At 41.1% G+C, this 16,309-nt stretch overlaps 1 pseudogene; it reads right to left on the reverse strand.

Annotated features, from left to right (window-relative positions):
* Positions 1-5,958: 5,958 nt before the first annotated feature.
* LOC116904609 lies at positions 5,959-6,774 on the reverse strand (annotated as a pseudogene).
* Between the last annotated feature and the right edge of the window lie 9,535 nt (positions 6,775-16,309).

The raw sequence follows: 16,309 nt of genomic DNA on the forward strand, positions 1-16,309 counted from the left end.
TGCACAGAGTCATCTCTCCAGCCCCTGCAGACACCTTTTAATTGATCTGTCCATGATGTTTTCTAATGGTACAGTATTGTGAAAGAACTTAAACACACTTCCATGTTATCAATTCAGAAATAAAATCTCTTGCCAGCAGTGGGAAAGACAAGACCATGTTCCCACAAGTCAACTTTTAAAATGTCACCAGTCTATGGAGGGGGCACAAAACATACCCCTCACTTTTGAAGTCTGTTGTCTCTGCACTGCTTGGCACCATCGTCACTTCCAGGTGTCATGTCTGTCGCTCATGGCTTACCTTGGCTTAGAACAGTGGTTCTCAACCTATGGGTCACAACCCCTTGGGGGGTCACATGTCAGATATCCTGCATATCAGATATTTACGATTCATAACCATAGCAAGAATGCAGTTATGAACTAGCAACAGAATAATTTTTTGGTTGGGAGTCACCACAACATAAGAAACTGTATTAAAAGGGTGTAACATTAAGAAGGTTAAGGACCGCTGGCTTCGAAGTTTTGTTTTCTGTGTAGAAATACTCTCCTGTCTCTTTTCAGTATTTGTGTTGAAATTTTTTTATCTGTAATGTCCACCATTTATTTCTGAATATGAAACCACGGGGCAGACATCTTTTGGGGTTAATTTTCTTTTATCAAATAAGAATGAAGTGCATGTGTATATGTGTGCATTCATGCACACCTGTGTGTGCATGTGTTGTTCACAGGGCTGTTTCATGGCTCAGTTACATGTGCATGGTTTGTTCACAGCAGTTCCAATGTTTATGATGTCAAAAGTGTGTTTAACAGAGAACCCAACACAGAAGCGAGGGGTTTTTTATTGATTATTTTATTTATTTACATTTCAAATGTTATCTCCATTCCTGGTTTCCCCTCTGCAAACCTCCTATGCCATTCCCCTTCCCATGTTTCTGTGAGGGTGTTACCCCACTCCCAGTTCCCACCTCACCGCCCTAACATTCCCCTATGCTGGGGCATCAAGCCTTCACAGGACCAAGGGCCTGCCCTCCCACTGATGCTAGATAAGACAATTCTCTGCTACACATGCAGCTTTGGTAATGGGTCCCTCCATGTGTACTCTTTGGTTGGTGGTTTAGTCCTTGGGAGTTCGGGGGGGAGGGGTGTTGGTTGGTTGGTATTATTGTTCTGCCTATGGGATTGTGAAAGTCTTCAGATCCTTCAGTCTTTCCTCAAACTCCAGTCCCTGTGCTCAGTCTGATGGTTGCCTGCAAGCATCCACATCTGTATTGATCATGCTTTGACAGAGCCTCTCAGGAGACAGCTGTATCAGGGTCCCATCAGCAAGCACTTCTTGGCATCCACAATAATGTCTGGGCTTGGTGAGTGCATATGGGATGGATCTTCAGTTGGGGAAGTCTCTGGATGGCTTTTCCTTCAGTCTCTGACTCACACTTTGTCCTTGTATTTCCTTTAGACAGGAGCAATTCTGGGTTAATATTTTTGAGATGGGTGGGTGGTCCCATCCCTCAACAGCGGGCAGTGCCTAACCTCTGGAAATGGTCTCTACAGTTTTCTCTCCCTTTTGTTGGGTATTTCAGTTAATGTCATCCTTGTTGGGTCCTGGGAGTCTCTTACTTTCCTGGCATCTGGGTACAGAGACAGACAGGTAGATCAATGGAATAGAATTGAAGACCCAGAATTAAACCCACACACCTATGGTCACCAGATCTTTGACAAAGAAGCCAAACCACTCAGTGGAAAAATGACAACATATCCAATAAATGGTGCTGGCTCAACTGGTGACATGTAGAAGAATGCAAATTGATCCATTTTCGTCTCTTTGTACAAAGCTCAAGTTCAAGTGGATCAAGGACTTCTACATAAAACCAAATATACTGAATCTAATAGAAGAGAAAGTGGGAAAGAGACTTAAACACATTGACAGAGGGGAAAAATTTCCTGAGCAGAACACCAATGGCTCAGGGTCTAAGATCAACTATAGACAAATGGGATCTCATAAAATTGCAAAGCTTCTGTGAGGCAAAGGACACTGTCATTAGGACAAAGCAGCAGATCTTTACCAATCCTACATCCAATAGAGGGCTAATATCCAAAATATACAAAGAACTCTAAAAGTTATATGGCAGAGAACCAAATAACCCTATCAAAAAATGGAGTACAGAGCATAAAAAAAAATTCTCAACAGGAATTTCAAATGAATTAGAAGCACCTAAAGAAATGCTCAATGTCCTTAGATATCAGGAAAATGCAAATCAAAACGACCCTGAGATTCTACCTGACACCAGTGAGAATGGCTAAGATCAAAAACTCAGATGACAGCTGACGCTCACGAGAATGTGGAGAAAGAGGAACATTCCTCCATTGTTGGTGGGATTGCAAGCTGGTACAACCACTCTGGAAATCAGTCTGGAAGTTCCTCAGAAAACTGGACATTGAACTACATGAGGACCCAGCTATACCTCTCCTAGGCATATATCCAAAAGATGCTCCAACATTTAACAAGGACTCATGCTCCACGATGTTCATAGCAGCCTTATTTATAATAGCCAGAAGCTGGAAAGAACCCAGATGTCCCTCAACAGAGGAATGGATACAGAAAATATGGTCCATCTACACAATAGAGTATTACTCAGCTATCAAAAACAATGATTACATGAAATTCTTAGGCAAATGGATGGAACTAGAAAATACTATCCTGAGTGAGGTAACCCAGTCACAAAAGAACACACATGATATGTACTTACTGTTAAATGGATATTAGGCAAAAAGCTCAGAATACTCATGATACGACTCATAGACCATATGAAGCTCAAGAAGGAAGATCAATGTGCTTCAGTCCTACTTAGAAGGGGTAACAAAATAATCACGGGAGGTAGAAGGGAGGAACTTGGGATGGAGAGAGTAGGGGGAGTGGAAAAGGGGTCACTATCAGGTGTGGGAGGAGATGAGGGAGATGTACAGAGGGTCAGGAAATTAAAGAGAGGTGTGCAGCAGTGGGGGATGGGGAACTGGGAATAGCCACCAAAAGGTCTCAGATGCCAGGAAGTGAGGTTTTAAGAATAGGAAAGGCTGGGAATGTGATTTGGTGGAACAGGCGGAGGAGGAAAAGGAAGATGATAAGATGGATGTGTTAAAATGAGGCTGTCAATGATAAATGACAAAATCCATATAATTCTTGTATTTTGAAGGAAAGGTATAACTAAGTATTCTCATTAAACCTGAAATAGCATGATGCATTTGGAGGCAATTACAAGTTATCTATAAAGGAACGTGAGGCGTATATCACGTATCATACTCTGAATATTTTGACTGTAATAACAAGAAATTCTATTTGTTGCTTAAACATTATAATGTCTTTTCTCAAATTAATGTGTTTTAATTTTTGATGCAAAGCACAAATGTTCATTTTTGTAAGGGAAAATAATTTAAATATTTCTTGTTGGTGTGTCCTGTAACTTTATAACAGCTTTTTAAACTCCCTCATTTAGCCTGGTGTAGCATTTTTCTTCCATAAAGCATATGCTCAGCACAGTGACATTTTTTAGATCTTGAGTTTTTCTTGCTTATGAAGAATGGAGTGAAGGCTCTTCATAGGTATTTTACACTTAAAATATGTAGCTATTTCTTCTAGGTGTAATTCAATGACATCTTTTTTTTTAAAGAACTACAAGATGGACTTCACGCTTTACCAAATAAAAAGGATGTTGCTGAAGGACATTGATAAAGAGCACTGCCAGTGAATGGTGCAAAAGGAAGCTTCTAAAGGATGCTGCTGAAGGATGCTGTGAATGGATGCTGCAAAAGGATGATGCTGGAGGGTACTCTGAAAGGATGCTGCTGAAGGATGCTGGTAAAGGATGCTGCTAAAGGGTGATGCTAGAGTGTGTTGCTAGGACTATTGATATGACAGCACTGACAGCTTTGGGGGTTTAACTCAGGCAAAGATGAAACACTGAAAACATAACAAGAAGAAATGTAATGCATTTGGATGCATTCAGTGTGTTTAAATTCATGAAACTCTTAACTGCTAAGCCATTTCTCCAGACCATCTTAATTTATTTTAACTGAAAATATCTAAGCATTTTTAACTGACTTTATATATACACACACACACACACACACACACACACACACACACACACACACGCCTAAAACATCACTCAAAGATGTGTACACAATATAGAATGGCTTCAGCATTTTAAATGACATTTCCTGTGTGTGTGTGTGTGTGTGTGTGTGTGTGTGTGTGTGTGTGTGTGTGTGTGTGTGTGTGTGTGTGTGTGTGTGTGTGTGTGTGTGTGTGTGTGTGTGTGTGTGTGTGTGTGTGTGTGTGGTGTGTATGTGTATATGGTGTGTGTGTAATGTGTGTTGTGTGTGTGTGTATGTGTGTGTGTGTGTGTGTGTGTGTGTGTATGTGGTGTGGTGTGTGTGTGTGGGTGTGTGGTGTGTGTGTGTGTGTGTGTGTGTGGTGGGGTGTGTGTGTGTGTGTGTGGGGTGTGTGTGTGTGTGTGTGTGGTGTGTGTGTGTGTGTGGGTGGGTGTGTGTGGTTATGTGTGGGTGTGTGGTGTGTGTGGGTGGGTGTGGTGTGGTGGGGGGTGTGTGTGTGTGTGTGTTTGTGTGTGTGTGTGTGTGTGGTGTGTCTGTGTGTGTGTGTGTGTGTGGTGTGTGTGGGGTGTGTGTGTGTGTGTGTGTGTGTGTGTGTGTGTGTGTGTGTGTGTGTGTGTGTGTGTGTGTGTGGTCTATCAACTGGCAGATCCTTGAAACCTGTCGGCTTGGTCGTTTCGACTTCTGCTCCAAGATGGAGCTAATTTACTCTGCTCATTTGCTCAGTCTTTCTCAGTCACCCACCTGTCATGCTGGACAAGGGCATCAAATATTTGAAAGGTCAGAATAAGTAATATGGGAAAACATAAAAGTAGAGCGTTAGGTTCTGGAGTAAAATTAATGTCCATAAATGGCATTTCTGGGCACTGTCAGGAAGCCACTGTGGGCACACTAAATCCTGGGCATTGCCAGGAAACCACTGTGGGCACGGTAAGCTCTGGGGCACTGTCAGGAAATCACTGTGGGAACACTAAGTTCTTGGGTACTGTGAGCAAGCCACTGTGGACACAGCAAGCTCTGGGGCAGTGTCAGGAAGCCATTGTGGACACACCTCGTTCTTGACTATTGTCAGGAAGCCACTGTGGGCACACTAAGTACTGGGTACTGTCGGGAGGCCACTGTGGGCACACTAAGTTCTTAGGACTCTCTGGAGGCTACTGTGGGCACACTAAGCTCCTGCCCTCTGCCCCTTCTCATCTCCCTTTTTCTTTGTAGAATATGCTACTCATTTTCACCTATGCCATCTTCGCAAAAAAATGTTAGAAAGTGTCTGACTAATTCTTCTAAGAATTGAGAGGAGACAGGGAATTTGAATATTTTTAGTTTTCAAATATTTATTAGATTATAAAACTAACTCACACTTAAGCCAATATACAGAAAATGATATGAAGACCATGAGATATGAGTTGCCTCAAGTGTTACCTGTCCCTATCACTCGTATATTGTTCGTACAGATTTCTCTCTTCTCTCTCTCTCTCTTCATATAGATTTTAAGTAGAGGGTTCAGTGGTGTTACATACATTTACATTGTTGTGAAACAGGTTTAACTTTTTTCCCAGAGTTTTTCCCATATTTTTTTTAATCAACATCCATTTCATTATGGCTGAGTAGCACATTTAAGAGTTAAATACATTTAAATAATGTAGAGGTTGCTGCATGATGGCAACATTGATAATTAGATGGCAGTACAATTTTAGAAAACCAGGCAACTCTCTATGCAAAATACAGTTCTTGTCTCATCAACCTTTGATCACCTTCTCGGGGGTAAGGGGAGAGGAGAAAGAACCTGCTGGACACATGGAAATACGTTAAGGCCAAATATGAAAACCTTTCCAGAAGTTTCTTTCAACTGGCTTAAGCCTCCAACTCCAAGGCAAGAAGTTTGTGGCCTCAGGTATTAAAGCTCTTCCTGTCTACCAGAGCAGACAGTTATAAGTTTCATGCCAGGCCTCAGAGTCTGAGTATAGCCCACTCCAATTAAACCAGATTTACTGACTTTCAAAGTAGCAGAAGCAAGAGGCGTCAACGAGGTTTCAACAGCGATGCCAAAATGAGTACAGTTGGAACCTGATGCTTACGGATTCTTCACACACATTAGGATAAATTGATTCTGCAAATTCTGCCCCGTTGTTGACATTAGGGTGTAACTGGAAGTCCCTAGTCCTGAAGCCTACTGCGAAGTTACTTCTTGCCAGCTTTGGTTTGACACTGTCAAAGGTCAGCTGGTACCCAGCAAGCCAGCCCTGTAACCACAGACAGCTAAACACGGATTTCAGGTCTAGTACAATCAAAGTCAAGGTTTGCACATCCCCTCTTGTAAGCAGACTTGACTATTTTTAAATCACCTTTCTTTCTGTGATCGGTGGAAAACTCGCATCAAAGGTTAGTCTCAAACGTTGGCAAGTCTGATCTTAACGTGAGTGATATCAGTGTTCCATTTTTCTGTGAATGTCTCACCATGCTCGTACCATTTGTATTCGCTCTCCAAGGTTTCAGTGACTTTACCAGCATCTGTATTAGATGAACTCCTTGTTGAAAATTCCACGCCACTGCATGACTGTGACTTTTCCTCCTCACATCCAGTTTTACCAACCCCAAGTCAAATCCTCTATTGAAAATATTTGAGGAAGCTTGGCCAAGATCAACATACAATGGAAGGATTCACATTGGCTGTGGGTAGGTCCATACACACAAAACAGTCCGCCAAGGCAAAAGCATGGGTGGGGTTAGAGAGTAGACAGCGGGTGAGGGGAGAGGTGATCTGCGCATGTCAGGAGGTGATCGGGCCCCCAAGGCAGGGTTCTTAGCTGAAGCCGCTTGCTGTCTGGAGGTTGCACTGCAGACACTGCAGCTAGAGGGCCCAAATTTAATTCTGGTCACTTAAATGTGAAACTTTATATTTACTAATCAACATTAATTTACTTCCCTTCTCCGTAACTTCTAGTAACACCATCTGCCTTTTGCTTCCATGACATCTGGTATCTCGTATTATAAATAATCTAATGGTAATGTTTAGTATACAGGACAGCACGCACAGATTATATACAAACTCGACCATCCATGGATTTTGATGTCTGACGATGCCCTAAAACCAAGTTCTCATAGAAGCTGAGGAAGGGCAGTCTACCTACAAGTGGGAGCGCTGAAGCATGTATTCCTTTTAACTTTTTGAGGAAACTTCATCTTCTTCTCAACAACTGATTTCTGCAACCCCGCGAATAGTGCCCAAGAGACATAATTTCTCTACATTTTCGTCTATATTTCTTATTTTCGGTGTCATTTTAAAACACTGACCGTCACCAGATGCGATCTCTGACTGTGGTTGTGTTGCACTTCTGTGTTGAGTAGTGATGTTAAAGCCTCAGTTCACCTGCTCTCTAGCTACTTGTACCCTGTCCTTGGAGAAATATCTGTCCAAGACACTTGTCAGTTTATAAACTCAGGCCAATTTTTTTGGTTGTGCATTCAAAGGAGTTCCTTATATATCATGTATACCAGTCTCCTAACAGAGATATGATTTACAAGTATTTTTTCACATTCCAGGCTGCTTTTTTATTTTATGTCTGTGGTGGTTAGGAGAAGTGTCCCCATATAGGCTCAGGTATCTGAGTAATTGGTTCTTAGTTGACTGTGTTGTTTGTGGGTTGTTATAGAATCATTAAAGAGGTGTGGTCTTGCTGAAAGTACATCTCTGGGGGTGGGCTTTCAGACTTTACAACGTTACCCAATGTCTAGTTCATTCTCTGCTTTATTCTTGTAGTTGACGTTGTGATCCAGGGCTCCAGTCCTGGTCCCTGTTGATATACCTTTCTGCCATTATGGATCCTCTCTCTTGGGAACCATAGCCCAAATAAACTCTACCTTACATAACTTTTGGTCATGGTATTTTATCACAGCAATAGAAATGTAAGTAATACTGTGTCTGAATTTGACATCATCTTATCTGTCAGGATTTGTTTTTATTACCTGGGCTTTTTGTTCACCTATGAATCATTGTCAACACCAATGCTGTGGGCTTTTCTATTACTTTCTTCTACAAGTTCTGTAAATTTAGGTCTTGTTTTACAAACTCAACTTTTTTAATTTAATTTTAAATTTGGCATAACATGAAGACCTGCCTCTATTTCTCTGAGTACAAATACTTGTTTTCCCCAAATATCTATTGTTAAAAAGTCTGTCCCCTATTTAATAGTCTTGGTACTTTGTTAAATATCATTTGACAATAACAGAAGGGCATATGTTTGAACTTTATTGTATTCCAGTGAGTGACTTAGTCATCTTTACTCCAGTACATATCCATCTACATGACTGCATCTGTGTAATATGAAGTTAGAAGTGCTTCTTTCCAAAAAACAAGGTTAGCTATGTACAAAGTAGTTATGTACAAAGCTAGTTATGTAGGGTCCCTTTAATTCCACATAAAACTGTAAATTGATTTTTATTTCCAAATAAATGTTTTACTGTATATTTTTCTCTGTTGTTGTTTAAATGTTTTGCAGATAGTTTCCTATATAACATAAATATAGATTTTAAAAGAATATACTATTGTTGAATAGCTACATTGTATTGTAATTAATAACTCGCTCACTGATAATCGCTTCTTGTTATTCTATTAATGACTTCAGTGAGAATTATTTCTTTTTTGAGAATTATTTCTTTGAGGAGTATAAACTAAACTAAAAATATTGTGTAAAAATATTGGCTCAAAACCAAATATTGGATGTAATTGCATAAAATGAAGGATTTGGGTCATTGTTATACAATAGTCAGTGTTACATACTGTGTATGAGGTACTTGTTAAATATTTAGGTGATGATGAAATGAGAGAGAGAGAGAGAGAGAGTGTGTGTGTGTGTGTGTGTGTGTGTGTGTGTTATATAATTCTAAGATATAACTTTTGATATGATACACGGTAGAAAGACATTTTCCCAGTTGTTTCCCAATGCCCCGGAGTCCTAGGAGACATTGCTTAAAGAACAATATTTTCTCTGGGTATTTTCAAACTGGTACTGACCGTGTGATAGATCTGGCCAGTGAAGTTTGCCTTTAGGTCTCTATTGCAGTGATAAAGCAACATGACCAAAGGCAACTTGGAGAGGGAAGAATTTATTTCATCTTATAGCTTGTGGTTCATCATCCAGAACCATCCGGTGGGGAATCTAGGCAGGGATGAGGAGGTAGGAATTGAAGCAGAGGCCATGGAGGGGTGCACCTCACCAGCTTGCTTACCCATGGCTTGCTCAGCCTGCTTTCTTACAGGACCCAGAACTACTACCCACAATGCACTGAGCACTTCCACAAGAATCACTGAGAAAATGTTCCAAAGGCTTGCCTATGGTCAGTTTTATGGAGGGATTCTCTCTATTGAAGGCTCCTCTTCCCAAATGACTGCAGCTTGTTGTCATAAAACAAGTCAGCATAAAGGTCAAGCAGAAAACTGCTGGGTGGGGCTTATGGACAGGGACTTTATGCTTTCTAAATACACAGAACCAGAATCTCAGTGTGCACACTGGTCCTTATTCTTCCTCCATGGCAGGCTGATGTCTCCTTGATGTTCAGTGGCCGTCTTGGAAAGCTCGAGCAACAGCATGAGGTCAAAGTTCTGCCTGCGAGAAAGGTGCAAAAGACAGAAGAGGCCTGGCTCCTTCCCAGCATGGTTGAGCAATTGCATCAGCCTATCCAGCCTTGGAATATCAACCTATGGACTTCTCTGCTTGGTTAAGCAACCAGCAACTGCGTTCCTGTTGTTTGTTGCCAGAGGAATTGCTAGTTAACCCACAGACAGATGTGATAAATTCTGGAGATGAACCAACGTGGCCAAAGACATGGAATTGTGAAATAACATGAGGTGTTAGGCGAACTGCAAAAAAAAAAGACTCAGGGGCTGGGGATTTAGCTCAGTGGTAGAGCGCTTACCTAGGAAGTACAAGGCCCTAGGTTGGGTCCCCAGCTCGAAAAAAGAACCAAAAAAAAAAAAAGAGACTCAGGTTGACTGGGGCCAAGAGATAAAACTAGAGACAATCAGAGTTTGAGTTGCATAAGAAAGAATTCAGGTTTACTTTTGCAGGCAATTGTGTAAACAGTGAGTAGGAGAGGCATCGATACTCTGCTGGACTGTGGCGTAAATGTTAGTGAAGGGCAATAAAAGAACGTGGTATATCCAGATGAGAAGAAAGTGAAGATCCAAAGCTACGGTTACGACATTAGGAAGACGAGAGAAATGTGAACGTTTAATATATTTAATGACATTTTAATAGTAATAGTACGTTTGAGAAGGAAATTGTAATTCTGTATGTTATCACGTCTAAGATTCTATCAATATAAAGGACACAGTTACCTAACTACCACTTACAGAGGCAAAATCTCATCTAAATAAATAAGCATATGTTTATGGCCAAACGCATCCTGACTTCAAAGATGAGGCTTTTATTTTACAATCCGTGAAGGCGGCAGTAGCAAGCATTTATGCGTAAGGTATGAGGAGCGTTTGTGATTAGCACTTTTCCGGTTCATTTTACTTCATGGAGCCAAAACTTCATGAAATAGGTATGTCTTTCTCTCCCACTTTAAGGATGACGCTGGATGAAGTGAAATGCAGACATGGCCTTGTCATTGGTAAATTTGAGGAAAGCAGGAGGGAGACTCTTCGATGTACAGAATTTGGGCTCATTTGGGGATGTCCACTGAAGATATTCGGTGGAGAGTGGCACAAGTCACTCAGAATCTCAAGATGCTTAAGTAAATCATTCACCCTGGCAACCTTAAAGAATCTACAAAGAACGAGGTTCTACATCAGGTCCTGGGGGTTTTGTTGACATCAAAACAGTCAAACAAAACCAAAGGATGCCATTCTGTCAACACACAACCATTTTTAATGCACACTATGTACCCAGGACTGTTCTGTGTTGCAAAACGTCTCAGTCAAAATATGTAGACAAATAAAGAGGTAGTTCCATGTGATGATAAGTTATGACTAAGAGGATTCTTCCCTTTTCTCGTAAACACACTGAATGTTCTCAAAAGATATTAAAGAGTCTGGACTGTGTGTTCAGAATTCCAGTGATATTGCTTTTTGTCCTTGTTGAGAGGGAGGAGGCCAACTATACCGATTTAAAGTAGAGGAAAGCTGGCACGTAGATCTTCAGAAATGAAGTTCTTGAGAACAGAAAGCATGCCAGTGTGGCGACCCATCACCACAAAGGAAGAGAACAGGGGGGAAGACAGGAGTGAGCACTGAATACGGATGACATTGAAAATGGAACGGGATGAGGGAAGGCAGTAGGCTAGAGACATCCAGGATCTCGGTAAGGTGGGCAGTGTGGAAAGGCACAGAAGGACAATAGTAAGACGTAGACAAAGATTAGGTAACATTCAGAAATAGCAGCCTTTAGATTTGTAGAAAGAAACAACTGATGCTAAGATAGTGTGCTAGGCACCGTCATAGCTAAGCGGGGACATCTCTGTGCTAAGACTTTAAACAGAAGACTGAAGACCTGGGGATGGTCCACTGCCATGCTCCTGGTTCTTCAGGGATAGCGCTTGAGATGGGAGCAGTGTGATATATGCAACAAAAGAATGCTAGAAAAACAGTTCCCCACACTTCCCATGCCTGCTTGGCTGTGCCTTAGTGGGGACTAATCTTAAGAGAAATCTTACAGTTAAATCTTTCAGCTAAGGAGAGCAGAAGTGCCTTCATTTCTGAACTTGTCAGCCTCAGAGGTCTGTCTGTATGGTTGTGATTTAGCAACAGAGTCACAAGCACAGGCCTAACACCAGAGAGGAAATCTGGAGATGATTACTTTGGGGAACTCCAGCCCCAACATCTGAGGAAAGCCAGAGACTAGCTGAAAACCAGAGAGGGCGCTAGGACAGAGATCAGCATAACTAGGGCATGTATGCCTTGCCCCACCAGAACAGATTTCTTTGGTTTAATTGCCTTCTGCAATTTCCAAGCCCCAGAGACGTTAGTGGAATACACCTGGCTGTCATTTCCCATGCCCTAGCATGCACTAGTATTGTCCCTGGTACGATGGAGCAACCAGGTGGTCTTCAGACTCAGTCGAAATGCTTCTGAACAGAGGAGAAATAACTAGAGGGAGAAGAGGCAGCCTGCAGAATGGGAGCAAATCTTTGTTATTCATATCCAGAAAATAAAAAGAATTAAAAAAGAAAAAAAAGCCTAAAACACCCAAAGACAAGCAACTCTGTTTGAGGATGGGCAAATGGATCAAGCGCTTGTCAGATGCAATGTAAGTGGCCAACAAACGCACAGAAAGATATTCAATGCCGTTAGCCTCCAGAGAGATGTAAAACACAATGTGAGTTTCCGGGAAACAGCGTGTTGTGATTGTTTTGGTTTTTGTATTTTTTCTTTTTCTTTTTTCTCTTTGTATTCCCCCCTCCCCCCGCCAGCAATTCAGTCTGCATCTTTAAATTGGTATTAGTGTATTATATTCAAACTTGCTACAGACGGTTAAAGGCTATTCCTGTTGCTGAATTCTCTTCAGTGTTTTGAATGTTCTTGCTACTTCCTACCTCTCTTGGTCATATTAGTGCAGTGAAGAATCAGACTGAAATATATATATATATTTATATATTTATATATTTCTAACGGGGCTCACACCTTGACTTGCTCTTATGATGATAACTAGTCTTCCTCAGTTCCAATGTAGGATCATCAAGCACATTACCCTCTATAACGTGCATCTGGTAGAAATGAATTCCATCTGCTGTTGGTTATCTCGAAAGGCCTCCCTTTCTTTTTCATTTCTAAATACTTCTGCTGAGTGTAATATTTTTGTTGGCAGTTATTTTCTTTCATAACTTATACATAGCTCCATTCTTTCCTGGCCGGAGGGTTTATGCAGGGAAATCCACGATTAATGAGATAACCCTTAGATGTGACTTGCTGACTTTTCCCTTAGTGATTTTAGAAACCTTTCCACCTTGAACTCTTGGCAGTTTGGTAGTAATATGCATCGACTAGGCTCTTTCCCGATTGTCTCTCTTTAGGGTCCTAAGGGTAGCCTGTACATAAATATCCACATCTTTGCTAAGATTGGGGATTTTTTTAAACTGTTATTATATTTAATCAATTTTATATGTCCTGAACTTTTTCGTTACTTCCTTATGATACTTCACTTGTGGGTATTTGTCATTCGATGTTGCTTCAATGGTATTTCTGTTGTTTCCTGTGTTATCTATTGCTTCATTTATCTATTCATTCATTTCAAAAGACTTCTATCAAATTAGGATATTCTTTCTTCTGATTGAACTAATCTGTTGCTTTTAATTTATTTAAATTAAACTTTCAATCTAATTATTTATTTAAATAATTACCTTATATAAATTAATATAATTAGATTAAATTAAAACAGAACGAATCTGTTTCCTTTGTTTATTTGAAATTTCTAAATTATTTTATGCATATGGGTATTTTGCCTCCATGTTTATCTGTGCATCACATGCATGCCTGGTACCTACAAAGGCCAGAAGAGGGTCTTGGGTCCCCTGGAAGTGGAATTACAGAAGTCGGAGCTGCCATATTGCTGCTGGGAATTAAACCCAAGCTTCCTGGAGGGGTAACTAGTGCTTAACTGCTGACCAATCTCTCCATCTCCTTTTATTTATTTTAATATATATTAAACTATTTATCTCCAAGATTTCAATTTGGTACTTTTCAAAAATCTCCCTCCTTTCCAGAGGTAACCACACAAATCCCCTATTGTATTGCTAAGGAAGCATAAGTATCCATATTCTCTTGCCACTCAGAAGGCTTCCTTAAAATCACTTTGACACTGTTTATCCTGTACTTCCTCCATACTGGCTGCTGTGGAGTCTGTTGCTAGAATGTTACTCTGTGCTCTATGGAAGACACAATTTCCTCTGTTTTTTCACATTTCTGGGTTCCCACTTTGAGATTTACACACATGACAGGTCAGTGTTCTCCATCAGTTCCTCAGAGACACTTGGTAACTTTCTTTCCTCCAAGGGTGTCAGTTTCTTACCTTTGGCCCTAGTCGAGCATCATATATATAGTATCTCTACGCCTTTACAAAAGCTATTACCATAGCTAGTGAATAGGGCACTGTGCACCAGGCTGAAGCTGTAGAGACCCATGGTCCCCACAGGCCATCCTAGAGCAGAAGTATTCTAACAACCGAGGAAGTTAGAGGCAGTGCTCACTGTATGCTGACTCCCGCAGTGGCTGGCTGTGGTGGCCACAACTGGGGGATAGAAGTTTCTTGAGCACTAGTTCTGGTATTGATAAGTGCCTCTGTCATGGACAACTCTAACAGGAAGGAGTCAGAAGTGTGTGTTCTTTTACCCAGCACCTCAGTGGGCTCAGTAGCTGCACGTGAACAGGAGTGCCCAGAAGTACAGTCCCCTTTCTGTGGTGCTCACAGGCTGATGTACCACAAGGGCAGGGAACCGGCAGGACCCAGGTGGGTAGAGTGGGCAAGTGTGGAGTTCCATTCTGCCAATGCAATGGCAGTGTGCGTCCACACATGGCCGTGGCTAGAAGCAGGGCTTTGCTCCTGACCCCATTAGCTTCAAGCCAGGTCCAGAAGCTGGAGCATTTCTAGAGCTGGATCAAAGTTCGTGTCCGACCATTTGTGTGCATCCTAGAGATTGGGTCACAACAATGAATATTGTTGTAAAAATATAAAAATAAAAGTCTTTTTTACCTGCTCTAGGTCCAGCACAGCAGTGCCCCAAGATATCTGCTAGATATCTTGACAGAAACACATCCCAACTCCGTGGAGGCCCAGTGACTCTAGCCGGTTTTTTGTTTGTTTGTTTGTTTGTTTGTTTTTGTTTTTTGTTTTGTTTTTTTTTCCAATTGATAGATCAGATGGTGAACCAACCTGTGGGCGAGAATCCACTAGTAATCCTAAGAGTTGAGAGTAAGTTTTATTTTCTAAATAAGAGGAAGTGGAGAGTAGCCACAGGACAACACGGAAGATGACGTTAAGATTCCACGCTGTACCTTTACAGGTTGCTATGTTCTTAAGAGATGGACGTGTACAGGGCTTTGTATGTTTAGGTGGGCAATTATATCTTATCAATTGAATCAGAGATTATTGGGTTGTGTGTTCTTTCACATAGCGATTTAAGTGTAAGACAGTGTGCGGTGGCTAGAGACACTGGGCTGCCACGGAGTTGGGCTGTGTTTCTGTCAAGATATCTAGTAAATATCTTGGGGCACTGCTATGCTGGACCTAGAGCGGATAAAAAGACTGCTTTATTTTTTATATTTCTACAACAACAAAAGAGAACCTGCTCTTATAGCTAGGGCATAAGAAGAAAATTCAGAGTTCCTCCAATCCTGTCATCAGCTGGCCTCTTCTGAGTGTGGAACAGTGTGTGTGTGTGTGTGTGTGTGTGTGTGTGAGAGTGTGAGAGAGAGAGAGAGAGAGAGAGAGAGAGAGAAAGAGATTGAATGGAGAACAGCATGTGTGCCCACTTTGGGTCCCGGCACTAGTCTTAGTTCACCTATAGCTGGCCTTGATCTTCAGAGAGCAAGTACCTGGTCTGGTTCTTAAAGATGTGCCTTCTATTCTTCATGTGGTAACACCTCCTCCTTAAAGCATAGGCACATTTGTGTTCGTCACTTCACTGAACTAATCCAAACCACACATTCTGAGTCCTCTTCTCTGTCCAGCAACTTCCCACCCTGTAAATAATTCTCCCTTTCACCTACCCATTCAGACTCCAAATCTATAGGTTCTCTTTAGAGTTCTGCCTTCCTACCTGAAGTTCAGCAACAAATCAAGGTCTCTTCTTGACCCCACTGCCTTTTGTATATCTTAAGTAGCGTTATAGAAATCTGAACCACAACCATCCTTGCTCATTGGTGCAGCAGCCTCCTAACTTAGATCTCTCCTTTTGTCATTTTCCTCCCCAATATCTACTCTCTTTATAAAAGCCTAAGTGAGCCCTTTCGGATGAAAATCCAGTATGCCGTCTTCCAGAAAAATCTTTCAGCCATTCCCTATTGTTTTAAGTAAAATCCGAAATATATATGGTATTGAGTATTTCTAGCATACATATATTAGCATACACACATACATACAGTTTCACAATATATATATATATATATACTATAAAATTCCAGATTGTTTCTATAAGATACTTAATAATTATTGAAATACCAATTACAATTAAATCCGCATCTAAAAGAAAACTATTAATGGTCAACTGT

Source organism: Rattus rattus, chromosome 6, assembly GCF_011064425.1.
Source record: "Rattus rattus isolate New Zealand chromosome 6, Rrattus_CSIRO_v1, whole genome shotgun sequence".
Classification (NCBI taxonomy): domain Eukaryota; kingdom Metazoa; phylum Chordata; class Mammalia; order Rodentia; family Muridae; genus Rattus; species Rattus rattus.